The sequence below is a fragment of the Agelaius phoeniceus genome (genome assembly GCF_051311805.1).
Source record: "Agelaius phoeniceus isolate bAgePho1 chromosome W unlocalized genomic scaffold, bAgePho1.hap1 SUPER_W_unloc_1, whole genome shotgun sequence".
NCBI lineage: Eukaryota > Metazoa > Chordata > Aves > Passeriformes > Icteridae > Agelaius > Agelaius phoeniceus.
In genome coordinates this window covers 9,723,465-9,751,379 of record NW_027509866.1, presented here as the reverse complement: position 1 = coordinate 9,751,379, position 27,915 = coordinate 9,723,465, and the positions used below count along the sequence as shown (strand labels likewise).

The 27,915-nt window shown below is 52.8% G+C and overlaps 1 protein-coding gene and 2 pseudogenes across 1 annotated transcript in view; 1 reads left to right on the top strand and 2 right to left on the bottom strand.

The window, feature by feature from the left end:
• The window catches only part of LOC143692500 (uncharacterized), a 317,297-nt gene that overhangs the window by 72,104 nt on the left and 217,278 nt on the right, over positions 1-27,915 (top strand).
• On the bottom strand, positions 638-27,439 carry LOC143692421 (uncharacterized; annotated as a pseudogene).
• LOC143692422 (olfactory receptor 14I1-like) lies at positions 18,619-19,638 on the bottom strand (annotated as a pseudogene).

Here is a 27,915-nt window from a genome sequence, read left to right as displayed (position 1 = left end):
GACATGAAAGCCAGTTCTTTTCCATAGGAAGGAAGGAACAGAGCCCCAGTGTTTCAGGGGCAGATGAGAGGTGGCCACCAGAGGCCAAGGCCAGCCAGAGCAAGCAGGATTTTGTTCTGAGTGATATCCTTGCATATAGGAATTGTTTTAGGGAGAGTTCCAATTTTGGCAATGGGCATTGGAAAAGGGGGACGGTTCTTTTCCATAGCAAGAAAAGCACGGAGCCCCAGTTTTCCAGGAGCTGATGAGAGGCAGCCCTTGACATCAAAACATCAGCCAGACCTCTCAGGGGACCCCTGGGAGGCCAAACCAGCCAGACCTGTTCCATGTTCCCTCACTTCCATGGGGCCCCACAGTGTCCCAATGGTCCCTTGCTTCCCTGAGGCCCTGAGGTGTCATAATGCCCCCTTGGTGACACCAGGCCCTGAAGGGTCCCAATGGTCTCCATGGTTCCATCAGGCCCCACAGAGCCATAATGGTCTCTGGGTTCCATGAAGCCCCACTGTGTCACCATGGCTCCTTGGTTCCATGGGCTCCAGTGGTGCCACAATGATCCCCTTGGTTCCATGAGGTCCCCACAGTGTCCCAGTGATCTCCATGGGAAGGGAAGAACCGAGCCCCAGTGTTGCAGGGGCAGTCACCAGAGGTCAAGGCCACCCAGGCCTGATGGTACTGGCAGATTGTGCCTGGGAGCAACCCTTGGATATACAGAATTTTGGAGGTGGAATCCCAATTTCAGACATGGACACTGGAGGATAAGGATGGTTGTTTTCCATTGGAAAGAAACCACGGAACACTGATTCAACGGTGACATTTGGGGATATGTGGGGCCTATTGGGGATCCTTTCTGCACCTTGTGACCCAAGAGGAGCTTCTCTAATAAGTGTTGCCTGAAGCTCCCACTGTGCCCATGACAGGAACCCCTGTGAGTGTCTGGGCCATCCTGGCTCTTTGGCAGCCTGGGCACTCCTGGGATGTCACCGTGGAGCCCCCGTGAGTGCCTGTGACAGATGGGTGCCTTTGCAGCCCAAGGTGCCCTGGGATGTCACCATGGAATGGCTGTGACTGCCTCTGACCACAGGGCTCTTTACCATCCCCAGAAAGCCCTGGGAGGTCTCCATGGAGCCCCTGTCCCTGCCTGTCACATTCCAGCTCTGGAACTGCCTGGAGATTCTTGGAAAGTCCCCATGGAACCCCTCTGAGGGCCTCTGACAAATCTGATCCTTAGCAGGCTGTCGTAACGGCGGGAGAGATGCGACACACCATATGCGATGAATAGCAAATCTCGAAGTTTATTGAAAGCTTACACATTTTTATATTAGTGTTAATGAAGCTTATGCATATTGCAAAATCTGAGCTCATTATTGGTTAAAGAACACTATGATCAAACACACCTACTTCTATCTCTTAACAATTATTTTGCTTCTATGTGTACATTCTTCTAATTTCTCTACCTTGGGATAGCTACATTTTCTGGCAAGCAATTTTCTCCCCCGTCTTCCCGTTTTAGAGAAGGTCACTGTGACCTTTGTCAGTAATTGGGCACCCGTTGCTCAGTTCCCAGCTTGTTTCTCTTACCCTTATCCATCGGTATCACATCGGAATGTCCTTTCTCAGCTAACCAATTATCCAAAAAGCTCTCTACAGCAGGCAACCATCACCAGCCCCCTGTTGCTATGGTCAGTTTCCATGGCAACCATCACCAGGCCCCTGTTGCTATGCTCAGTCCCTTGGCAGCTCCATGGAGACCCCATGCCAGGGGTGGTTGCCATGGCCACCAGGGCTGGCACCAGCTGGGATGCTCGGTTTCCACGGGCCAGGCTTCAGGAATGGGATTCCCCAATTTCCTGCTCCCGCTAAAACCGCGCTGCCCTCGCTGCCCTCCCGCCTCCTGTGGAAAGCACAAAAGGCACAGATCCCGGGCTGGGAGTAGAACAATTTATTAGGAACAGGAAAGAGATAAGGAACAAACAGGAACAGAAACAATATTGATAACAGAAGGGATAAGTAAAACTATTTACAGAGAAAACTACAACATCAACAACTAGTTCTTCCTGGCAATGTATTTCCTCCTGTCTGGAAAGGACACCTTCTCCCTGGGGAGAGAGAGAGAGAGAGTCCCTTTTCCGCCCCTGGCAATGACCTGAGGTGGGAGTGAATGTAATGACAGGGCCATGGCCAGACCATCATGTTCTCCAAGCCCACGTCAGGTCATTGGCAGGTGCAACAAAAGGTACAGGTGTCTTCCCAGCATGGATCACAGGGAACATGGATCACCAGGGCTCTTCCCAACGTGGGGTCTCCAATGGGGGATAAAGCTGGAGCAGTGTATGAAGCTCTTCCTGCAGTTGGGGCATGTGCAGGGCTTCTTTTACTGGTGCCTCTGTTGGTGTCTGGTCAAGTGTGAGCTGCTGGTGAAGCTCTTCCCACACTGGGGACACTCGTAGGGCCTCTCCCCAGTGTGGATGAGCTGGTGGGTGATGAGGGTGGAGTTGTGCTTGAAGCCCTTCCCGCAGTCGGGGCAGAGGAAGGGCCTCTCATCCGTGTGAATGCGCTGGTGCTGGAGGAGCTGAGAGCTGCTGTGAAACCTCTTCCCACACTCAGGGCACTCATAGGGCTGCTCCCCTATGTGGATCATTTGGTGGATGATCATTTGGGTCTTCCTACTAAAGGTCATCCCACATTCCCCACAGTTGTATGGCCTTTCCCCAGTGTGGATCCTCTGGTGGCAGATCAAGAGAGACTTCTGCCTAAAGCTCTTCCCACATTCCCCATATTCATAGGGTCGTTCCCTGGTGTGGGTCTTCTGGTGGGAGATCAGGTTAGAGTTCTGGCTGAAGCTCATCCCACGTTCCCCACACTTGTAGGGCTTCTCCCCAGTGTGGATCCGCTGGTGCCTGATGAGGGTGGAGTTGCGCTTGAAGCCCATCCCACAGTCAGGGCAGCGGAAGGGCCTCTCATCCGTGTGAATCTGCTGGTGCTGGAGGAGACTGGAGCTGGTCTGAAACCTCTTCTGGCACTCAGGACACTCATAGGGCCTCTCCCCAGTGTGGATGCGTTGGTGGATGATGAGGGCAGAGCTGCAGCTGAAGCCCTTCCCACACTCCCCACACTCGTAGGGCCATTCCCCAGTGTGGATCATCTGGTGGCTGATCAGGGTGCTGCTCTGCCTGAAGCTCTTCCCACACTCCAAGCACTTGTGGGCCTTCTCCCCATCATGAAGCTGCCCATGGACCACCAGCTCTGAGCTCTGGCTGAAGCTCTGTCCACCTTCCTGGCTCAGGGTGGGTCTTTCCTCCTCAGAGTACCCTGGGCTGGGTTTTGATCCCCTCCTCCTGTGGGATCTCTGTAGCTTTTCTTCTCCCTTGGATTCCCGTGCCATGGAGTTTCTCAAAACAGCCACACACCCCTGTGATGTCACACAGGCTCCCTGTGATGTCACACAACTAACTCTATGATGTCACACAGCCCAGTTGATGTCTCTGCCTAGTCTGTGATGTCACACAGCCAGCTGTGGCTTGTCACACAGCCAACTCTATCATGTCACACCACCCCTGTGATTTCACACAGCCAACACTATGATGTCACACAGCCCCCTGTGATGTCACACAACCTTGGCTCAGTGCTGGGCAGCCCCGGCACTGTCCCAGCATTGGCCTCTCCCTCCTGCCCCGTCCCTCAGCCAGTGCTGCCCTTGGGGCGCTGGGTCTTGGCTTCCTCTTCTCCCTGGGCATCCCCTGCTGCCCACCCAGGGTGTCCTGGGGAGCTGCTGCCCCTGAGCCAGGGGCTCTGCTCTGCTGCCCTGGGCACCCCGGGGCTCCTGAAACACCCCATGGCCAGGGCGGGCCCAGAGTGTCACAATGTCCCCCTGGTTCCATCAGGCCCTGCAGTGTCACAGTGCTCCCTGTGCTCCCTGAGGCCCCACATCACCCAGCCCAGGCCATTGCCCTGGTTCCAGTCACTCCCAGTATGATCCCAGTGACTCCCAGTCTCACTGAGTATATCCCAGTTGATCCCAGCATGCTCCCAGTCACTCCCACTTCCAGTTGATTCCAGCATGATTCCAGTTGCTCACAGCTACTCCAAATCACCCTCCAGTGCAGTTCCAGTTTCTCCCAGTATATCCCAGTTGTCTCCAACATTGTCCAAACTGCCCTCAGCGTGCTCCTTGTCACTCCCAGTATGATCCCAGTCCCCCTCAATGTCGTCTGAATTCCACCCAGTATGATCCCACTTGCCCCCACTTGCCCCAGTACTGTCCCAGTCACTGCCAGTATGATCTCACTGGCCCCCAGTATAGACACAGTCACTCCCAGTTGCCCCCAGTTGCTCCCAACATGGTCCCAGCTGTTCCCAGTGTTGTCCCCTCCAGTATCATTACAGACACTCCCAGTATATTCCAGTTGCTCATTCCCAGCCACCCCAGTTGCCCCAGCATGGTTCCAGTTGCCCAGAGGCTGATCTCACTCATTCCCAGTATATCCAAGTTGCCCCCAGCACGCACCCATCATTCCCAGTTGCTCCCAGTAGCCCTCAGTGTGCTCCCAGTCGCTCCCAGTATTTCCATGTCCGTGCTCCAAGTGCTGCTCCCAGCCCTGATCCGTGGGAATGGGAATGTCCCGCTCCCTTGCCAGGGCAGGGTCACACCTGAGCCAGGTGTGCAGGGCAGGACCTTGCCCTGACCCCAAGCACTGTCCCAGCTGCAGGATCTGCTTCCCATCGCTCTTCCTCCTGCAGCCCCGAGCCCAGCTTGATGCTGAACAAAGGGGCTGGGCTGGGGTCATCCCCCAGTGGGGGCTGTGCACCCCCTCTTCCCCCTCCCCAAATTCCCTCTGGGGGAGCAGGAGCTGGGGCAGGAGCCCTGTGGGGAGGGACAAGGAGGTGACACCAGGATGGGAGGGTCACACATGCTCTAGGGGGGGCCACACACAGTCCCTGAGGACCCCCCCTCACCTTCTCCTGCAGCACCAGGAGGATGAACCCCAACATGGAGCCCCTGACCCCTGGCAGTATCTCGTGGGGTGGGGTCTGGTGGCTGCTTTGGGGGTCTGGGAGGTCACGACCACCCAAAAACCCCCTCCCAACCCTACAGCTACTCCCAGTCCCCTCGCACCACCCCACAGCTCCTGGCCAGGACACCCCCAACAACTCCCTGCAACGCAAATGTCCCCAAAAACCACAAAACCCCTTCCCATCTCCCCTAAGTCCCACCCAAATTCTCTCCATAACACACAGCCCTGCCAACACACACAAATCCTCACAAACCTCCCAGAAGGCCCCCAAACCCTCTCCCAGCAAGACAAATTCTCCCAAGAGCCACAAGAGCCTCTCTCAGTCCCCACAGGAGTCGCTAAAACCCCTCCCACCTCCCATGGCACTGAGCAGGAGAGGTTGGTGGACAGGAACATCCCCAGTCAGGAGCAGCTTGGCACTTCAGCAGTGATTTGGGCACTTTGAGGGAACACCCCAAATGGGGGGACCCAGGCCAGGAACTGGGACAGACAACCAGAATTCCTGGAGAACAGATGGAGTCAGGTGAACACATTCTACCAACACATGTATGAGGTTGTGGCCATGTCCCCTGGTTTTGACAGCCTCAGAACACCCAAATCCTCTCAAATATTCCATTGAACCAAGCCCAAATTCACCCCCAAATCCCAGTAAATGGTGCAGCTTTAGATCTCTTTGTTTAATTTCTTTATTTTCACCCCAGATTTGGTTGTTTAGAGAGGGTGAAAATGGAAATTATTTCGATGGAAAAGACCTCCAAGATCATGCAGCACTGCTTGATGCCACCAGAAGAAACAATTGAACAGAGCAGGTGAGATTTTTTGAGGTGTAAATTCAACAAATCACTTCTTCCCAATCAATTTCCAGTTTAGATCAGAGTCCTGATGGATGTTCCTGCTGCTGTGTTCATCCAGGGGATCCAGGAGGACATGGATAAGCAGCCAGGTGTCTTCCCAGCAGGGATCACTGGGAACATGGATCACCAGGGCTCTGACCAACATGTGTCCTCCCATAGGGATGGATCTGGGGCAGTGCACTAAGCTCTTCCTACAGTTGGGGCACTCACAGGGCTTCCCTTACCGGTGCCTCCATTGGTGTCTGGTCAAGTGAGAGCTCTGGGTGAAGCTCTGAAGCTCTTCCCACACTGGGGACACTCATAAGGCCTCTCCCCAGTGTGGATGTGCTTGTGCTTGACAAGACTGAAGTTTTGCTTGAAGCCCTTCTCGCAGCTGGGGCAGTGGAAGAGCCTCTCATCCGTGTTGGAGGAGATCGGAGCTGGTCTGAAACCTCCTCTGACACTCAGGACACTCGTAGGGCCTCTCCCCAGTGTGGATGCGTTGATGGGTAAAGAGGGTGGATCTGCAGCTGAAGCCCTTCCCGCACTCCCCACACTCATAGGGCTGTTTCCCAGTGTGGATCATCTGTAGCACATCAGGGTACTGCTGCAGCCAAAGCTCTTCCCACTCTCCAAGCACTTGTGGGGCTTCTCCCCATCATGAAACTGCTCATGGATGAACAGCTCTGAGTTCTGGCTGAAGCTCTGCCCACCTTCCTGGCACAGGGTGGGTCTTTCCTCCTGTCCTGGATTGTCAAGCAAATTGTATTCTATTTGCCATCTGTATGGCAGTTGTCTTCTGTTAAGTGGGCAGTTTTCCTTACCTCTTCCACAACCACTCCTCCCTCCTGGGAGACATCTGCTGATAACAGCTATTGAATGTCACTGCATGATTGATAAGAACTACGGCATCCCATTGGGAGATGCTCCGCCCAGAGGGAAGAGCCAAGCATTCTACCCATATATAATCTGGAAATTCTGGAACACCAGCACGGCTTCTCCACTGGATTTCCCAGAGGAACAGCTGCTCTCTTCTTCCATTGGATCTTCAAAGGAAGACCACACCCTTTTCTACAGGATCCCTGCTCCAGCAGAAACACACCTGATGGTCCAGGAGGACTGCAGCCACATTTCCAATTAGACTGCTACCAACACACAGACCAACAGGGTGTCAGGTTGTGTTCTGACTCTGTCAGTGTCGATTTACTTTACTGCATAGTTTATTTTATCTTTATATTTTCTTCCCTATTAAAGAACTGTTATTCCCTGCTCCCATATTTTTTTGCCTGAGAGACCCTGAATTTAAAATTTAGAGCAATTTGATAGGGGGGTTTAACATTTTCCATTTCAGAGGAGGCTCCTGCCTTCCTTATCAGACACCTGCCTTTCCAAACCTAGACAGCTATGATATCACAGAGTAGTAGGCTGTGACATCATGGCATGGTTGTATGACATCAGAGAGGGGGCTGTGAGGTCAAAGTGTGTGCTGTGACATTACAAAGTGGCAGTATGACATCACAGAGAGGGTTTTGTGACATCAGAGAGTGGGTTGTGACATCACTGGGTGGCTGTGTAACATCATACAGCAGGCTGTGACATCACAGAACACACAGTGATATCACATGGTGACTTTGTGACATCACAGCACTGCTGTATGACATAACAAGGTGACATCATAGAATTGGCTCTGTGACATGACAGGGGCTGTGTGACATCACAGGGTCTGTGTGAGGTCACTGGGGAGGTCACTCTGCCCCGGCCCCCCTCACAGTTCCCCCCAGAGCAGTCCAACCCTGCTCGTGCACAGCGGGGTCCCCTGTCCCCCCGGGTCCCCCCGCCCCCGGCGCCGCAGCCTCCCCCAGAGGATGTTCCACGAGATCGACCCCAGAGCCTGACACGGGGACGGGGGGCCGGGGCCCTGGGGGTGGCACAGGGGGACAGGGACCCCCTGGCAGCGTCCCCGTGTCCCCCAGGGCCAGAGCCTGGGCCAGGGCTCCCTCACCCTGGTACCAACGAGGCCTTGAGAGCGCTGAAAAAATCCCCAGCAAAGGAACAGCAAAAACCAGATTGAATATTAAGGGACAGCAGCACAAAGTTCCTTGGCAAGAGTCACTCTGCTCCTGACTGGACACTTCAGGTACACCAAGGAAACAAAGCAACAACAAAACCAAACAGAATCCAGGCAATCAAACCAGAAATGAGCCATGTGTGTGCGTGACAGAAGGAGAGTGAGGGCAAGGATAAAAGGAATACAGCCCAAAAGCTTAACAGAGGTCAAAACTAACAGGACTTAAGTTACACCTTAACCTTAACTGATACGTTTATCTTCAAAATTTAGCAAAAGAACAGCACTAAACAGTAACAACCTAACATAAAACCTATGACTTAGCAATTTAACAGAGGAATAATAATTAACAATATTCAACTTAACTTATTACTTAGATTAAACATAACAATATAGCAAAAGAACAACTCTTAGGAGCATTTAACTTAGCTTAGACCTTGTGATTTAGCCTGACCTACAGGCCTGATTGACTCAGCTATCCAAGGCACTCAAACCCCTCAGAGAGCAGCATTTCTGTCACATTTCCCCAGCACAGGCACTCCTGTGTGCACACAGACACAAAGAGTCACTACAAGGCACCTGTGAGAAATTCCCCTGAGGGCAGGAAACTCTCCCTGTGGATCCTTTGGCATCTCCCCAGCGGGTGAAGGGTTGAGCCTGCAGGAGTGGGGGGATCGGCCCAGGCTCCGTCGTTGCTCGGGATCCCCGAGTGCAGCAAACGGGAGAGTTCCCGGCTGGGAGAGGCCCCACTCAGAGGGAGTCGCTGGCCCAGGAGAGCTCCAAGGGCTCCTTTTGGAGCGCTGTTTGCAGGGCCCCAAGAGAGGGGCTTCAGTCCCAGCAATGGTTCATCCTGGCCGCACTTGGCACCAACAGCTTTCTTTGGCAGGGTGAGAACAGGGATGTTGTGCCACTGAGGGAACAAAAGCAGCTCCCAGGGCTGCTCCTCCAGAAAGCAGGAGCTGGTTGGGCAGCAGCAGTGCCTGGAGCAGACAGTGTTTGTGATGAGCTGCAGAGGAGCTGAGCCCAGGGGCTGTTGGCCAAGGCCGAGCCCCAAGGAGCATTTCTCAGCTGGCAGGGCGGCCTGAGAAGGGGAGGGGGAATGCAGCAGCACAGGGCCCATGGAACCAAGGGAGCATTGTGACACTGTGGGGCCCTGTGAGACCAAGGGACCATTGTGACACTGTGGGTCCCTGTGAGACCAAGGGACCCTTGTGACACTGTGGGGCCCTGTGAGACCAAGAGGCCTTTGTGACACTGCAGGGCTGCATGGAACCAAAGGCCCAGTGTGACATTGCAGGGCCTGATGTCATCAATGGTCCATTGTGACACTGTGGAGCCAAAGGAGACCATTGTGACACTGCAAACACCCAGGGTCCAAAGGTCCATTGTGACATTGCAGGGCTCAGGGAATTGAGGAGTCATGTGACACTGTGGGGCCAGGGGAACTACTGAGACCATTGTGACACTGCAAGGCCCCATGGAATTGTTGGGACCATTGTGATACTGCAGGGCCTTCTGGAACCTAGGGGACATTGTGATACTGTGGGACCCCATGGAACCAAGTCACCATTAGGGCACTGTGGGGCCTCATGGATCCAAGGCGTCATTGTGACACTATGGGGTCCTACAAAACCAATGGAACAGGGAACAGGTTTAGCTCGTTTGGCCCCCCAGGGGCCACCTGACTGGTCCAGCTGATCTTGGCATATTGAGGTTCTCTTCTCATCTGCTGCTGAAATACTGGGGCTCTGTGCTTTCCTTCCTATGGAAAAGAACTGTCCTTCTTCTCCCGGCACCCATGGCCAGATTTGGGATTTCACCTCCAAATTTCCTTCTATCCAGGGATTGTTCGCATAGGAATATTGCCAGGACAAGTCTGGCTGGCATTGGTTTCACAAGGGTCAGCTCTCATCTGTCCCCAAAAAACTGAGGAAGGCTCCGTGCTCCCCTTCCTATGGGAAAGAACTGTCCTGCTTCTCCAGAAACCTATGGATGAGATTGGGATTCCACCTCCAAAATTCCCTTAATTGAAAGACTGCTCCCAGACAAAATCTGCCATTCCTGACAAGTCTGAATGGCCTTGGCCTAGTGAGGCTCTCACCTGCCTTCCAAACACTGGAGCTCTGGGCTTTCCTTCCTATGGAAAAGAACTGCCCTTCTCGGTCAGGTGCCCATAGCCAGAAATGGGGTTCCACCTCCAACATTCCCTGTTGTGACAGACTGGAGGAGATTGTTGGCTCAAAACATTTCATGTGTGGGGGAGGAAGGGGCAGGTCCAGCCTTGCCCTGCCCTGGAACCCCAGCACTGCCCTGGAACCCCAATCCCCCCAGAGCCTCTATCCCAGCCCAGCAGTGGCTGCCAGTCCCTGGCACAGCACAGGCAATGCTCCACAGCCACCTCTGCAGCCCCAGCCCAGCTCCTGAGGGACCAAATGAGCCCAAGCCCCACCTGGGGGAAGGGCCCAGGGAGACCAAGGGGTATTGAAGGCTGAGCACAAGGCAAGCACACATCTTGACCCTACCTCCTCTTGGAATTTCCTTCGGAACAGTGCTGGAATGTAGGAGTTGGTAGCTGTGTGTGTGCTTCTCTGCATCTTTTTTGTCTTTCTCTCTTTCTGTGTCTTCTTCTTCTCTTCCTCTTGCAAATTTTGATTAACATGAAATTGAACAGGCTTAGACTTTGTGAAGATGAATGGGCCAAGTCAATGCTTTCAGAAATGTTTTTTGTTGATTGAATGTCTATTGTAGTTTGACATGAGAAGAATTTTAAAAAGTAATACAAAACTTTTTGTGTAACTGACAATCTGTTAAACCACTGAGATACTGAACACGCCTCTGTTAAACACAAATATTAAAGATGGAAAAACCCAGAAACCTCCTCTTTCTTTTCCAGTCAACAAAGAAGCAGCGGGCCCCGGCCCTGGCCCCCATCTCAACCAAACCAAACCAAACCAAACCAAACCAAACCAAACCAAACAAAACCAAACCAAACCAAAGCAAGCAACCCTGCCATGGGCTGAGCCCCTTCCCCCCTCCCCAGGCTGCCCCCCCACCCCCATCGGCCCCATTCTGACCAAACCAAACCCCAACAACTCCCAAACAGGAAAACAAAAGAGGCTATAAATCCCCAACCAGAACAAAGCCAACCACAGCTATTAAAATCTTACCATCAAGTCCCCTCCCCCCAACACAACTAAAACCAAAAACCCCTAAAACTTACAACCCATACAAAATAACCCTACAACTAAAATTAAACAAAAAACCCCACAAAAATCAACCATAAAACTAATCCTAACACAACCCAACCACAACTTCAACTACAAGTTACTGGCAGGTGAGGTGTTAACCCTTTCAATACTTCAATCCTCCATCAAGTAAAAGGAAAAAACAAAATACAAACATATAAAAAAATTATAAAAGCATCAAAGTCAGTAAAGAAGAAATGAAATCCCTAATAAAAAATAAGAAAAAATACCTTAATCTTAAAAGTAAAATCCTCTTATAAATGATAAAGAAAAAAATTCTTTTTTTATAGCACTTACCATTATGAAAAAATAAAAATATTTAAATTATTATCAAACAAAAACCTGCATACTAAAAAAAAAAAGTTAAAATAACTGTAATTTCATAAAAAGTTTAAACAGGAAAAGATAAAAACATAATCCAGTACCCCCAAGTGAAGATCTCTATTTCTAGAGATAAAAAAAAATTTAAAAGTAAAAAATAAAAACTTTTACCCTTAAAGAACTCATCTTTAAAACAGTACCCCATAAGTTCACATGGCCCATCCACAAGCTGTAAAAAAGCTTCTGGCAATAAAAACAATTTCACAATAACAAAGTTCCCCAGACAACTCTTATGCATGACAGAATTAAGAACCACAAAAACCGTAATTTTTCCACTCGCAAAAAAATCTCCATAACCTTAACAAGAAAAACTTCTCTCCCAAAGTAAACTAAAAAAAGACTATTATAGAAATAGTAAACTAACTAGAAATTTTAAGTTTAATTTCTTTACATTGTCAGTAAAAAGAAAAAGTTGTAAAGAAAAAAATTGTTCCAAAGAGTTTATTTCTATTCTCACTACCTGTTTTCTTTAGGCTGCTTTTATTGATATTTTCTTTATACCCTTTTAAAATTTTAGACCTACTTTACCTTTCCCATAATCCTATTTCAGAACAAAATACATAAATATTAAGCGACATTAAAACACATCACACTCATCAATACATTAAGAAATCTCAAGATAGGAAAAATCTTAAATTAATAACCAGAACCACTAAAATATAATGATAAACATTTTGCCAAAGTTTCTCTGATTTTCTAAAGTTGCCAGTAAATGCTGCTTTGTTGTTTTGAGCTCCTGAGGATCTCTTGTCAGTATTCCTCCAGTGCAATTGACTCAGAGTACAGAAACAATTGCAATTCCTTTTAAATGTCTCCTTGAGAGAGTTGTTTGGGGGATGGGAGTCAGGGCTTGTGTCCTGCTTGGCCCAGCCCAGGCAGGGCTTTCCCAGCCACATTCCACACTCCATTGCCCAGCTGGAGCCGCTGGTGCCTCTGAGTTGTGCTGCCCCAGCCCCAGGGACGCTCTCCTTGTCTGCCCATTCCCCCACGGTCTCTGGGCAGGGATGGCCTCACTGGGGGCTGCTGACATCCTCAGCAACTTGGAGGCTGCTGCTGAATTTCACTGCTCCAGAGGCTTGTTCAGCCTTCAGCTCTTCAGTGCAGGAATTCAGTGTCCCAGGGCTCATGAACATTCAGAACATCGTAACAAGCCAAGCCTCTGGGAATCATTTGATTTTAATTTTCAAATCCTTTGTGGTTAAGTAGATCTCAGTAGTGTATTGAAACTGAATACATGATATTTAAAAAGACAGCGAGAAAACATTTTGTAGGTCCTGTTTAGGTTTCTTTTCCTGTTAATTCATTGACATGTGCAATCTCCAATTGACACTGAATCCAGGTACCTCCTCATGCAGTTTGAATGGATATGAAAATCAAGACCCTTCATGGCTGACAATCAATCAGACTCTGTCCCTACCCCCACCCCACCATTTCCCCCATCCAAGCCCTGGCACTCAGAGCAGCCTTGTGCAAATCTGAGCTCCCTCCAGCCCAGGCTGCTCCTGCAGCTTTCAGCTCCTTGGCTCCAATTCCCACCTGCTTTCCTTGGAGAAGGCGCTGCCCGAGACACAGAGGGATGTTCATTTCTTGTCAGCCAACAAAGCCAAGGGAAGGCACAGCTCCATCAAATGCAAAAGTCATTCCCCTGCTGGATATTAAATCCACTTTGCACTGCAGACAGTCTCAGAGCAATGGAAAACACCTTCTGTGCCCAGCACAGATCCCAAGGTCCCCCCAAACCCTCCCTGCCCCGATTCTGCCCAGATTTGCTCTTTGCACACATGAGTCACAGGCTGAAGTCAGGAGCTCCCTCCACGCCCAGAGGGAGGAAAAGAAAGAAAGAGCATGAAGAGCTCTGCTCTGCAGAGCCAAGGTCCAAGTGCAGCCCCTGCAGTGAGAACCACAACTCATCAGGTTTGTGTCCTTTGGGCTCAGGGCCTGGTGACACTCAGAGGCACAGAAAGGTTTCTTGCCAACAAACACAAGTTGAACATTTGAACAGTGTAATAACCATCACAGCTCTTCCCTCAGCTCTCTGGGATGTCCCAGCAGCATCTGACATGTCCCCCATCTCCAAGGGATTTCTGTACTGGAACAGTTTTAGATAAAGACATAAGAAAAGGTAATTCTATGATAGATGTAAAGACATTTAGGATGTTGACTGCTGTGATATTTATTTGAATATTGTAAAAATTGGGAAAGTCCTTGAAGCTCAAAGCTGGAACCCAGTCAGTTGAGAGGCACTTGAATGACCAGAGAGCAACTGGAGGAAGAAATCTGGAAGCAATGGGAAGGACAAAGATCCAGTATGTCTAGTGAAGAGATATACAGAGAGACGGCCATTTAAACAGGAGAACTGGTAACACCTGAAGGAAAAGGGAGATGATATAATACACAGATTATTAGAGACTCAAGCAGAGGGGAAGATCAGTATTTCTTCTCCTGCCATCAGTACACTTCCAGGAAATTGCTGTTCCTGGTGGGAAAATTTTGCCATGTCTTAAGAGTACTCAAACGACCCAGATTATGAAAATGTGCTTGCATATTATGAATTTTACAAGTATTAAAACCTGTGCCCCTTTCCAGGCAGACATCAGTTGTGTGGCCATGGACAGGCAGTGCCACTTGCGCCCTGAGGTGCCCAGCTGGGATTGGATCTCTCCAAGAGCACCTGAGGGACAGCAGAGCACCTTGCAAGCTGCAGGTCCCTGACAGCCCCACAAGGCTCCTGTCCCATCAACATCTGCTCTGCTCCAGTCTGAAACAGGGCCCAGCATGGTGCAGGGATCATCAGAGAGCTGAGGTGTGTGCTGGAATTCAATGGCCTCCCCATCCTGCAGCAGCCCTGCATTTCCCTGCTGCAGCCTTGGTCTCCAGCCCAGCCATGGAGGCTCTTTGGGCTCTGGAGTGTTGCTGCAGCCCCCAAGGGCAGCTGAGCTCTGCCTTTGGCCCAGTCAGGCCTGGCCAGCGCAGGCCATGCTCAGCAATTGCTTGTGTGTGGCCTTGCTGTCAGCCCCGGCAGCGGCTGCGTGGCCCCTTTGAGGCCCTGTGCTGGCCCAGCCATGGTGGCCCAGCCCCTGTGCAGGCCCAGCCCAGGCCTGGAGCATTGTGGCTGGGAACGGCCCCTGTGCCGTGGTGCCCACAGCAGCCTTGGGGCTCTGTGCCCCATGGCCTCCCTGCTGGGCAGCCTCTGCCAGCTCCTGCAGAGCCCGTGGCACCTGTGGGGCTGCACAGACAGCCCTGCCCCGGGCTCTGCCGGCCTCTGGGCCAGCAGAGAGGCAGCCAGGGCTGGCCATGGCTGGGAACAGGCCCTGAGCCCTGCAGGAGGATGGAGCTGGGCCACAGCCAAACTCAGCCCAGGCCAAAGCTGGGCTCAGCAGCCAGGGCTGCCAACGCATGGGCACAGGGGCTGGTGCTGACAAATGTCCTGGGCCCCCTCCCTGCTCTGGCCATGCCACCAAGGGCACAGAGCAGCCTCCTCTCTGGGCCACTTGCCTGTTTGCAATGCCTTGCACAGGCGCTGGCCCTGCCCCACAAGGCCTGGCCTGAGTCCTGTCCCTGCACGCTCAGCCAGGCTGAGATGGACACTGATGGTTTCTGGGCCAGGCTCTCGGAGCCCTGCCCAGCTCCCTGCAAGCTCTGCCAGCTGCCCTGAGCTCTGGGCAGCACCAAGTGCCTCTCTGAGCCCAGCCCAGCCCAGCCGGCTCTGGCCCCACAGCTCTGCTCAGGCCAGGCTGCTCTGGGCACTGGCCCCACGGCCTCAGCCCCTGCCAAGGCCACAGCAGCAGCTGCAGCTGCCACAGGACTCAGCCCCAGCCATGGGGGAAGGTGCTTGGCCAGGGCCAAAGGAGGCTCCCTGGCTGCCCTGCTCCCCTTGGGCTGAGGTGCTGAGAGCTCTGCAGCCCCTGCTGCCATCCCATCTGCCCAGGGCAGCACCAGAGCCCCGGCCTTGGGGCCCTCAAGAGCTGCTCCTGCTCCAGGCCCAGGGCCCATGCCAAAGCTGGGGCAGCCACAAAGCTGTGCCCATTTCTGTTCATTGCTGCTCTCATGGGCATGGATCCTCAGCCACTTGGTGTTTGTTGATGCATTTTACTACTCCAGAGGCCTCTACTTTCTTGAGCTCTACAGTTCAGGAATTCAGTGAGGAAAGCTCATAAACATTTGAGCAAAAACTCCAGAACAACCAAAGCCACAGGGAATATTCTATGTTTTTATTTATTCTGTGAATAATTAACAGATTTCAGAGGTGTATTCTAAGTGAATACACTGTCTTGAAAACAATGCAGAGAGAAGTGTTTTGTCATGTTAAGTTTTCTTTTTCTATTTGTAGATTGGTATGAGCAATGTCCAATTGATATTGACCTCTAGCACCTCCTAATCCAGTCTGAACAGATATAAAAAAAAATCAAAACGCTTAATGGCTGACAATCAATAACACTTTGTCCCCACTCCTTCCCCACCATTTCCCTCATCCAACCCCTGGAATTCCAATGGATCAGGAATGGTGTGGCCAGGAGGGGCAGGGTAGGTATTCTTCCACTGTGTTTGGCATTGGTTCGGCAGCACCTCAAGTCCGGTTTCCAGTTTTGGGCCCCCCAATTTAGGAAGGACATGGAGGGGCTGGAGCATGTCCAGAATAGGGCAACAAGGCTGGGGAGGGGTCTGGAGCACAAGTCCTGTGAGGAGCAGCTAAGGGAGCTGGGGTTGTTTATCCTGGAGAAGAGGAGGCTCAGGGGAGACCTCATCACTCTATACAGCTCCCTGACAGGAGGGTGCAGCCAGGTGGGGGTCAGGCTCTTTTCCCAGGGCACAGTGACAGGAAAAGAGGACACAACCTTTAGCTGTACCAGGGGACATTTAGGCTGGACTTTAGGAAATATTCTTCACACAAGGGGTGATTGGGCATTGGAATGGGCTGCCCAGGGAGTTGGGTGAGTCACCGTCTCTTGAGGTTTTTAAGGAAAGATTGGATGTGGCACTGAGTGCAATGGTTTGGGTGACAAGGTTGTGCTGGGTCCCAGGTTGGACCTGTTGCACTCTAAGGTCTTTTACAGCCTGGCTGATTCTCTGATGATTGTGACACTGCAGGGCCCTGGGGAAGCAAGGGGCCATTGTGACACTGCAGGGCCTGGTGGCACTAAGGGGACCATGGTGACACTGTGTATGACATGGCAGCACAGAGCCAAGGGGCCATTGTGACACTGCAGGGCCCCATGGAACCAAGGGGCCAGGGCTGCTCCTCAGGGACTCCTGCAATGAAGGAAACATATTTGACACCATGGTGGCCCTTGGGACCAAGAGGCCATTTTGACACTGTGGAACCAAGGACAGCATTGCTACACTGCCAGACCGCATGGAACCAAGGATCCACTGTGACACTGCAGGGCCCAAGGATCCAAGGGACTTTGTGACACCAAGGGGTCCCCTGGAACCAAAGGAACATTATGACACTGGGAGGCCTCAGGGAATCATGGAGACCATTGGGACACTCGGGGGCCTCACGGAACCCTGGTGACCCCAAGTTTTCTGGGAGTGTGGATCTGCTGGAGGGTAAGAGGGCTCTGCACAGGGCCCTGGAAAGGCTGGATCCAGGGCCCAAATCCAACAAGGTGAGGTTTAACAAGTCCCAGTGCCGGGTCCTGCACTTTGGCCACAACAACCCCTGCAGCACTACAGGCTGGGGACAGAGTGGCTGGAGAGCAGCCAGGCAGAAAGGGACCTGCAGGGCCTGAGGGACAGCAGGCTGGACATGAGGCAGCAGTGTGCCCAGGTGGGCAAGAAGGCTGGGGGACGTTCCCATGGTGCCCAGTCAGGAACTGCAATGGGGAGTGGGGCCAGAGAGGAAAGGGCAAACAGCGATGGGCTGTTTGCAGGGCAGGGAACAGGGCCTGGCAAGAGGAAGAAATTTGTCCAAGGAAGAGTAAAGAAAGTAAAGGTGGGACAAAGGATATGCTGAGGGCAGTTTGGGGGTGGCTGCCAGGCAGCCCTGGCTCTGAGCAACAGCGTCTGCAGTGGCACAGGAAACTCCCAGCTGATGGGAACAAACTTTCTGGCTGAGTGCAGAGGCCAGGACAAAGCTGAGTGGTTTCCCTGGTGTCCCGCAGGCCTTGCTGGCCCCAGGGGCTGATGGCATTTGTGCTCCCTCAGGTTCATGTCCCCACAGCAACAGCATGGGGGTGCTGGCCCTGCTGTGTGCAATGCAAACAGGGGCTGCTGAGGCAGTGCTGCCGTGTCTGTGCCTGCAAGGATGGGGCACCTGTGTGAGCTGGGGGAGAGGCCAGGGCTGCAGAGGGGGGATGTTGTTGGCAGCTGCATGAGGACGCTCTGGGACGCTGCCCTGGGCTGTGCAGCGCACTGGGCATGGATCAGCCCCTGCTCTGCTGCTCCTTCCCGTCTGCCCCAGGGCCCTTGCAGAGCCCCAGCCATGCTGTTTGCCCCCAGCCTGCCCACGGCCAGCCTGGGGCTGCTGACGGGGGTTTCTGTGCTGAGCATTGGCCTGGCCGTGTCCTTGAGAGAGCCTGGGCAAGGAGCCTGGAGCCCCCAGGGCCTGGCCTGAGGCGGCAGCGCTGCCCCAGCAGTGCCCATGGCCTGTCCCTGCTGCAGCCCCGGCACTGCCACCCCCAGGGCTGTGCCCGGCCCCGAGAGCACTCAGGCCCTGCAGTAACACCAGGGCCACCAGGGCAGCGGGGCAGGGCCACGGCAGCAGCACTGGCAACACCAAGTGCTGCTGCTGCTGCTGCTGGGCACAGCTGCTGGGCCAGCACTGATCTGCCCCAGCTCTGCACACAGACATTGCTGCTGCAGCTCCAGAGAAGGCAACACAAGGGCATCTCTGCAGAAAACTCTGCTGGGAGATTCTTTAGTTCATTTAAAGCCACAGAGATCACAGCCCCGCATTGACACAGTCTGTAGCCACAGGGAAGGTGGAAAGAAACAAAATGACAAATGGCACAAGGAATTACAATTATTTGTGGACTATATTATAAAAGTAAAACTAAGAAAAATTATCTCAGAAATGAAACCAACAAGAAGTATGAAACATTATTTTTTTTAAAAGTGATTTGCAGAAATTGGCCAGCAGTTTAACGTTTTTGAAAGCATCCAGTCATCAGTCTCCACCCTGCAGCCTTGAGCTCCTGGTTCCTCAGGCTGTAGATGAGGGGGTTCAGAGCTGGAGGCACCACCCAGTACAGAACTGACACTGATAGATCCAGGGATGGAGAGGACATGGAGGGGGGCTTCAGGTAGGCAAACATTACAGTGCTGAGGAACAGGGAGAGCACAGCCAGGTGAGGGAGGCAGGTGGAAAAGGCTTTGTGCCGTCCCTGCTCAGAGGGGATCCTCAGCACGGCCCTGAAGATCTGCACATAGGAGGAAACAATGAACACAAAACAACCAAGTACCAAACAGGCACTAACAGCTATGAGCCCCAGTTCCCTGAGGTAGGATTTGGAGGAGGAGAGCTTAAGGATCTGTGGGATTTCACAGAAGAACTGGCCCAGGGCATTGCCATGGCACAGGGGCAGGGAAAATGTATTGGCCGTGTGCATGAGAGCATTGAGAAAGGCACTGGCCCAGGCAGCTGCTGCCATGTGGGCACAAGCTCTGCTGCCCAGGAGGGTCCCGTAGTGCAGGGGTTTGCAGATGGACACGTAGCGGTCGTAACACATGATGGTCAGGAGGCAAAACTCTGTAGTTGCGCAGAAAACAAAAGAAAAGAGCTGTGCAGCACATCCAGTGTAGGAGATGTTGCTGGTGTCCCAGAGGGAATTGTGCATGGCTTTGGGGACAGTGGTGCAGATGGAGCCCAGGTCGCTGAGGGCCAGGTTGAGCAGGAAGAAGAACATGGGCGTGTGCAGGTGGTGGCCGCAGGCTACGGCGCTGATGATGAGGCCGTTGCCCAGGAGGGCAGCCAGGGAGATGCCCAGCAAGAGGCAGAAGTGCAGGAGCTGCAGCTGCCGCGTGTCTGCCAATGCCAGCAGGAGGAAGTGCCTGATGGAGCTGCTGTTGGACATTTGCTGGGGCTGCACATGGGCACCTGTTCATGGAGAAAAGGAAAGTGAAGTGTTAGAGGAGATAGCTGCAAGCAAAATCAAAGCCATTTCCCATACACCATCCTCTGTAACTTACATGGACATGCTTTTGTGTTTAAGAGTTCTGAGGTTTTCTTTTTAATCTCCTGCCATGACTCTCCTCGTATTCTTGGATAGCAGAAACCCTCAGCAATTCCTCTGCCCTCTGGTAGAACAGAGTGAGTTCCCTGACATAAGATGATGAGTGGAGAGTGAGGGGAGATGCTCTGTCCCTTCATTCGGTTTGGAGTATCTCTGGGCTTTCACTTTTCTCAAATGGAGGATGTTCACACTCCCAGGTTTCTCTTACAAACCCCCAGGTACTGCTGAGAGCAGATGGATCCACCCCAGCCCAGCTCCACATTTGTAGCCAAGGATTCATATCACTCATTTCACCAACCCAGCAGCATTTTCAGTGTCACAACACCAATGCTTTTTCCCATCAATCTCATAACTCAGAGATGCTCTAGGACAGGTTTGCATCCTGGATTAAAGCTCCCAGCTTGGACTGAAATCTCAGGGAGACTCCCAAGTGTCCTTCTGATGGCATTGGATTGTGGGAGATGCAGCTCCTTCCCTGGCTGCACTGACAGCATTGCCCAGAGCCGGGCACTGGGGACAGCGTCACCCTGAGCCAGCTGTGCCCCCTGCCAGAGCCCCCAGGGCCGGGCAGCTGCTCCCAGCCCTGTGCTCTGCTGAGGGAACTGGGCCCGGGGCTGCAGAGCTGCCCCACGGCTCTGCTGCAGCTCTGCCTGCACAGGAGGGGCTGCACGCCTTGGAGCCCCGGCCCTGAGGGCAGAGGCTTGGCGGGGGCACAGGAGGGAGGGGGCTTGTTCAGAGGGAGGGGCTGCACTGCAGGGGCTCCTGTGGGCATCTCTAAACTCTCCCTGCCACAGGATTGCTGGGCTTTGTTTTCTCTCATTGCCTGATCTTCTCTCTGCTTCCTGCAGATTTCCCTCCTGCAGGTGTTTCCCTGTGCCTGATCTCTCCCTGACAGCACCCATAGACCCCAAATCTCTGTGCACTCTCCTTGGCCCTACAGAACCCTGCCTGTTTGCAGGGCACTGGCTGGGGGCAGGTTCTGTTTGCAGCTTGGAGAAAGGACAGCTCAGGCTGAGCCTGATGGCTCCAGCAAAGTTGATGCTTCTGCTGTCCATGGGCAGAGTGGCTGAAACGACATTAGGGATCTCCTGTGAACCTATTGATCACTAAAAGGAACAGTTCAGATGTCTTAGACACTTCCAAAATATCATAATTATAATTCATAATTAATCTTTAATAATAATCCCCCCACTCCCTGCCATTCTCCAATATTAGGAAACTGAATACAAAGTCTTTGGAAATGTCTTAATATTTAATGAAATCCTTGTCTTGGAAATATTCTATGACTGATCAGCATCCTTCAGCATGTCAGAGCTTCAAGAGCATTTCACCTCCCCTGCACCAGAAATACCCAGAGTTGTACTCACAGGCTCTGCAGGCATTGGGATGTTCCAGCTTGAGGAGATGGCTCCAGGAGCTGCAGCTGCATTGTCCTGCAGCCAGAGGTTCCTGTGCCAAGGGCTGGCAGTGATGGTGCCCCAGGCACTTCTCAGCCCCTTCCCAGCCCTGACTGATTGAAGCTCTCTGTGCCTCTGTGCTGTGCCCACGCTGGCTGCAGGCAGTGCCCCAGCCCTGCTGGGCTGGCACAAGAGCTGCTCATCAAGAGAAATGTGCTTTTGAAGCTCTTCTTGGTGAGCAGGAGCTGCCTCTGGGCCAGGAGCCCAGCCCAGCTCAGCAGCACAGACACAGCACAAGGACTTTAATCAGCCTCTGGGGCTTTGTGCTCAGGCCCTGAACATCAGTCCCTGAGAGGGAGCTGAAGAAACCTCTCCGGAACTCCAAGGCAGAATCCAACTCCAAACTTTCTTGGACTTTTAATGGGTCCCAGAGAGGGACACGACTGAGCAAGTGTCCCCAGGCCCCAGGCAGAGCAGAGAACTGCAGGCAGTGATGACAGGTGGGGACAAAGAGAAGCCAAGTCTTGGTGCCCTGGGGCACAGCAGGGTCTGTGCCAGCAAGGGCTGGGAGGAGACACCTTGTGCTGAGGCCCTGGGGCCTCCTGGCACAGCCCCAGCCAGGCTGGGCACTGTCAGCCCCTTGTGCTGCCCTCAGCATCCCCCCCTAGCCCACATCCCAGTGGCCTCAAGGATCTGCTGCAAGGAGTCCCTGGGGAGCCTTGCTCAGCAATGGCCCTGGGGGCTCCTTCATGCTCCCTGCAGGGACTGCAGCTTTTTCAAAGGACTTTGGGCTTGGCTTTTGCCTTGGAGGCTCTGAGAGGTTTGTGCAATCATGGCCTCCAATTATCTGCTGTAATTAGTCCCTGGAGAGGCTTTGTCAGGAACAACACTCAGTGGGGCTCATTAATACTTCAAGGTACTCCGGTTATTTGAAGGTACTTGGTGTTTCCCTTTTGATACAGACTCTGTGAGAGGTTTGTGCAATCATGGCTCCAATTATCTGCTTTAATGAGTCCCTGGAGAGCTTTGTACTGACACTCAGTGGTGCTCAGTAATGCTTTGAGCTTCACATATTTTTTAAGGTAGTTTGGAATTGTCTTTTCCACATTGAGACTCTGAGAGGTTTTTGGTCAATCCTGGCCTCCAGTTCTCTCCTCCAAGGGATCCATGTGGAGCCTGTGTTGGGGATGGACCTCACTGAGACCCATTCATGCTTTGAGACACTTTGGGGTTTTCTTCTGACTTGGACTCCTGGAAAGGTTTGTGCAATCTCCTCTCAGGCCCTGAGGTTCCAGGGCTCAGCTCCAAATGCACCACAGTGCTCATCAGGATGCAGCAAGTCCTGACAAACTATGGCTCTGCCTTGATTTCCCTCTGCTCTTATGCAGTTTATCAGGAACCTATCTGGAGTGATTTTGGTTTGCTAATTTGAGATTTCTCAGCCAATGCATCTATTAGTGCAGTGGGATCAATGTTGGCTAATTACCATTGCCCTCACTGGAATATATTTACTCATTTCCTGCTGTGAGATAGGATTAGGAGAAAAGAAAAGTAGGCTCAAAATTTTAAAAGGGTATATAGAAAAGTTTATTACCAGTAAATAGGAGAAAGATTAATAAGAATCTGAACACTTCTCCTCTCCCTACAACCTTTTCTTTCTTACTGACAATGCAAGGAGACAAAACCTGAAAGTTTCAGTCACTTTACACCATCTAGAACAGTATTTCTTCAGTTCACTTAGGGAGAGGAGTCTCTCTTTCATGCTATGGAGACTTCTCCATAAGGAAAAAGTTCATTCGTGGCTCTCAATTCCCACAAATAGCAGCTGCTCAGAAAATCTGCAATTGTCAAGTCCCTCCCATTTTTCACAGCTTTTCCCACAGCTGTTTTTATGGGCCATGTCAGCTTATGGGGTATGAGTTTAAAGATGAGCTGTTCAGGAGCAAAGATTCTCTTCATCTATTTCTGAAATCATCTTCATCTCTGAGAACAGAGATCTTCTTCTTCTCTCCCTGAGGGCATAGGATCTCACCACTCTTCTCTCTTTCTCTGTTTAAACTTCTCATGGGATCACAGCTACTTCAACATTTGCCTACTTTAGCATGGAGGTTTTTGCTGAACAGGTCATCTCCCCATATTTTCAATTCGTTATAGGGAAAAAGAGAGTCTGACATATTAATTACATCCTTCTCCATAGCTTTTCAAGAGGATTTCAGGCTGCAAGATCAAGGCATCTCCTCATCCCTCCCATCTGGGGCTCAACTTCCCCTTCAGTGACCTTGGTGTCTTCATGTTGTTCCTCTGTGTGCCTGCACTTTGTCCTTTTCTCTCACTGGAGGGAGGATGGAAGCACTGAAAGAGTTCATATCTCACCCGGGGCCTGCAGATGGTTCCGTGCCCCCGGCCGGGCTCGGTGCTTGCGGCCGGAGCTGTTTTACGATGGAGGTTTCTGCAGCGGCTGCGCTGGGGCTGTGTCAGGATGGGCCGCGCTGGGGCAGGGCCAGGATCTCAGCAGCCAGGCCAGAGCACAGCAGCAGCACGGCCGGGGCCGATGGCTTCTCCTGCCCCTGCCCGGGGCTTGCGGCTGAAGCCCAAGGGTGGAAGAATCTTGGCCGAGCCGGCCCGGCCCGGGGCTGCTCCTGGGGCCCGGCGGATCCTGGCTGGGCCCAGGCTGGCGGCGGGGCAGGGCTCAGCAGGGCCCAGATGTTCCCAACTGCAGCCATGGCCCGGCCCGGCCTCGGCCCCGCGGCCTCCCCTGCCCTGCCCGGCAGCCGATGGGGCCTGGTGGGGTCCCTGGGAAGGGGCCCGGCCCCACGGCAGGAGCCGCCCGGCCCGGCCTGGCTGAGACGGGGCCGGGTCAGCCTTGTTACCTCTGTGCCAGCCAGAAGGGAAAGAGACCCTCCCAGGCTTTCCCATCTTTAACATGTGTCTTCACAGAGGCGTGTACAGTTTCCTTAGCAGTTTAACAGATTGTCAATTCTCAAAGTTAATTACTGATTGGTTTTTTAGTCAGACACAGAGGAAACTGCTAGCAGCTTCTCTTGGAACATCACTTCCATGATGCCAAACCCTCACAACAGCACAGAGCACAGAGTTCCTTTGTCCATATGTAGTAGTCATGTGCCCAAGTCCTCAAAAACTCTTCTTGGGAGATGTCTGGGCACTTTCCAAGGTTTTTTCAACTGAAAGCATTCAGCTCAGAGTCTAAGAAAATCACCAGAAGACAGGGCAAGCCTGACCTGTCTGTCCTTGGGAGCAATCTTTGGATATATGGAATTTGGGAGGCCAAATTCTAATTTTGGCCATGGACCATGGACATGAAGGTTGATTCTTTTCTGTAGGAAGGAAGGAACAGAGCCCCAGTGTTTGCCAGGCAGAAGAGAGTGACCACCAGAGGACAAGGCCAGCCAGAAGTGGCAGGTTTTTTTCTGAGAGAAACCCTTGCATATAGGAAAATTTTTAGAGAGAATACCAATTTTGGCAATGGACATTTAAAAAGAGGGACAGTTCTTTTCTATAGCAAGGAAAGCACGGAGCCCCAGTGTTCCAGGAGCTGATGAGAGGCAGCCCTTGACATCACAACATCAGCCAGACCTGTCAGGGGCCCTGGGAGGCCAAGCCAGCCAGACCTATTCCATGTTCCCTCACTTCCATGGGGCCCCACATTGTCCCAATGGTCCCTTGCTTCCCTGAGGCCCTGAGGTGTCATAATGCCCCCTTGGTGACACCAGGCCCTGAAGGGTCCCGATGGTCTCCATGGTTCCATCAGGCCCCACAGAGCCATAAGGGTCTCTGGGTTCCATGAAGCCCCGCTGGGTCACCATGGCCCCTTGGTTCCATGGGCTCCAGTGGTGCCACAATGATCCCCTTGGTTCCATGGGGTCCCCACAGTGTCCCAGTGATCTCCATGGGAAGGGAAGAACCCAGCCCCAGTGTTGCAGGGGCAGCCACCAGAGGCCAAGGCCAGCCAGGCTTGATGGTACTGGCAGATTGTGCCTGGGAGCAATCCTTGGATATACAGAATTTTGGAGGTGGAATCCCAATTTCAGACATGGACACCTAGAGGATAAGGATGGTTGTTTTCCATTGGAAACAAAGCACGGAACACTGATTACACAGTAACATTTGGGGATCTATGGGAAGCATTGGGGATCGTTTCTGCACCTCGTGACCCAAAAGGAGCTTCTCTAATAAACTTTGCCTGAAGCTCCCACTGTGCCCATGACAGGAACCCATAGTGTCTGGGACATCCCGGCTCTTTGGCATCCTGGGAACTCCTGGGATGTCACTGTGGAATGGCTTTGACTGCCTCTGACCACAGGGCTCTTTACTATCCCAGAAACGCCTGGGAGGTCTCCATGGAGCCCCTGTCTCTGCCTGTGACATTCCAGCTCTGGAACAGCCTGGAGATTCATGGAACCCTTCTGAAGGCCTGTGAGAAATCTGATCCTTAGTAGGCAACCATCACCAGTCCACTGTTGCTATGGGCAGTTTCCATGGACACCATCACCAGGCCCCTGTTGCTATGCTCAGTCCCTTGGCAGCTCCATGGAGACCCCATGCCAGAGGTGGTTGCCATGGCCACCAGGGCTGGCACCAGCTGGGATGCTCGGTTTCCACGGGCCGGGCTTCAGGAATGGGATTCCCCAATTTTCTGCTCCTGCTAAAACCGTGCTGCCCTCGCTGCCCTCCTGCCTCCCATGGAAAGCACAAAAGGCAAAGATCCCGGGCTGGGATAAGAACAATTTATTGGGAACAGCAACAAGATAAAGAACAAACAGGAACAGAAACAATATTGATAACAGAAGGGATAAATAAAACTGTTTACAGAGAAAACTACAACATCAACAACTAGTTCTTCCTGGCAATGTATTTCCTCCTGTCTGGAAAGGACACCCTTTTCCTCAGGGAGAGAGAGTGAGAGAGAGTCCCTTTCCTGCCCCTGGCAATGACCTGAGGTGGGAGTGAATGTAATGACAGGGCCATGGCCAGACCCTCATGTTCTCCAACCCCACATCATGTCATTGGCAGGGGCAGGAAAAGGGACAGGTGTCTTCCCAGCATGGATCATGGGGAACATGGATCACCAGGGCTCTGACCAACGTGGTGTCTCCAATGGGGGATAAAGCTGGAGCGGTGCATGAAGCTGTTCCTGCAGTTGGGGCATGTGCAGGGCTTCTTTTACTGGTGCCTCCGTTGGTGTCTGCTCAAGTGAGAGCTGCTGGTGAAGCTCTTCCCACACTGGGGACACTTGTAGGGCCTCTCCCCAGTGTGGATGCGCCGGTGGGTGATGAGGGTGGAGTTGTGCTTGAAGCCCTTCCCGCAGTCAGGGCAGAGGAAGGGCCTCTCATCCGTGTGAATGCGCTGGTGCTGGAGGAGCTGAGAGCTGGTGTGAAACCTCTTCCCACACTCGGGGCACTGGTAGGGCCTCTCCCCAGTGTGGATCATTTGGTGGATGATCATTTGGGTCTTCCTACTAAAGGTCATTCCACATTCCCCGCAGTTGTATGGCCTTTCCCCAGTGTGGATCCTCTGGTGGCAGATCAAGAGAGACTTCTGCCTAAAGCTCTTCCCACATTCCCCACACTCATAGGGCCGTTCCCTGGTGTGGGTCTTGTGGTGGGAGATCAGGTTAGAGTTCTGGCTGAAGCTCATCCCACATTCCCCACACTCGTAGGGCTTCTCCCCGGTGTGGATCCGCCGGTGCCTGATGAGGTGGGAGTTGCTCTTGAAGCCCATCCCACAGTCAGGGCAGCGGAAGGGCCTCTCATCCGTGTGAATCCGCTCATGCAGGAGGAGATCGGAGTTGGTGTAAAACCTCTTCTGACACTGGGGACACTCGTAGGGCCTCTCCCTCTCCCCAGCGTGGATGCGCTGGTGGGTGACGAGGGTGGAGTTGTGCTTGAAGCCCTTCCCGCAGTCGGGGCAGAGGAAGGGCCTCTCATCCGTGTGAATGCGCTGGTGCTGGAGGAGCTGAGAGCTGGTGTGAAACCTCTTCCCACACTCGGGGCACTTGTAGGGCTGCTCCCCTGTGTGGATCATTTGGTGGATGATCATTTGGGTCTTCCTACTAAAGGTCATCCCACATTCCCCGCAGTTGTATGGCCTTTCCCAGTGTGGATCCTCTGGTGGCAGATCAAGAGAGACTTCAGCCTAAAGCTCTTCCCACATTCCCCACATTCTTAGGGTCGTTCCCTGGTGTGGGTCTTGTGGTGGGAGATCAGGTTAGAGTTCTGGCTGAAGCTCATCCCACATTCCCCACACTCGTAGGGCCTCTCCCCGGTGTGGATCCGCTGGTGCCGGATGCGGTGGGAGTTGCGCTTGAAGCCCATCCCACAGTCAGGGCAGCGGAAGGGCCTCTCATCCGTGTGAATCCGCTCATGCAGGAGGAGATCAGAGCTGGTGTAAAACCTCTTCTGACACTGGGGACACTCGTAGGGCCTCTCCCCAGTGTGGATGCATTGGTGGATGATGAGGGCAGAGCTGCAGCTGAAGCCCTTCCCACACTCCCCACACTCGTGGGGCCATTCCCCAGTGTGGATCATCTGGTGGCTGATCAGGGTGCTGCTCTGCCTGAAGCTCTTCCCACACTCCAAGCACTTGTGGGGCTTCTCCCCATCATGAAGCTGCTCATGGGCCACCAGCTCCGAGCTCTGGCTGAAGCTCTGTCCACCTTCCTGGCTCAGGGTGGGTCTTTGCTCCTCAGAGCACCCTGGGCTGGGTTTGGAGCCCCTCCTCTTGTGGAATATCTGGGGATTTTCCTCCCCATTGGATTCCTGTGCCCTGGAGTCACTCAAAATGGCCTCTT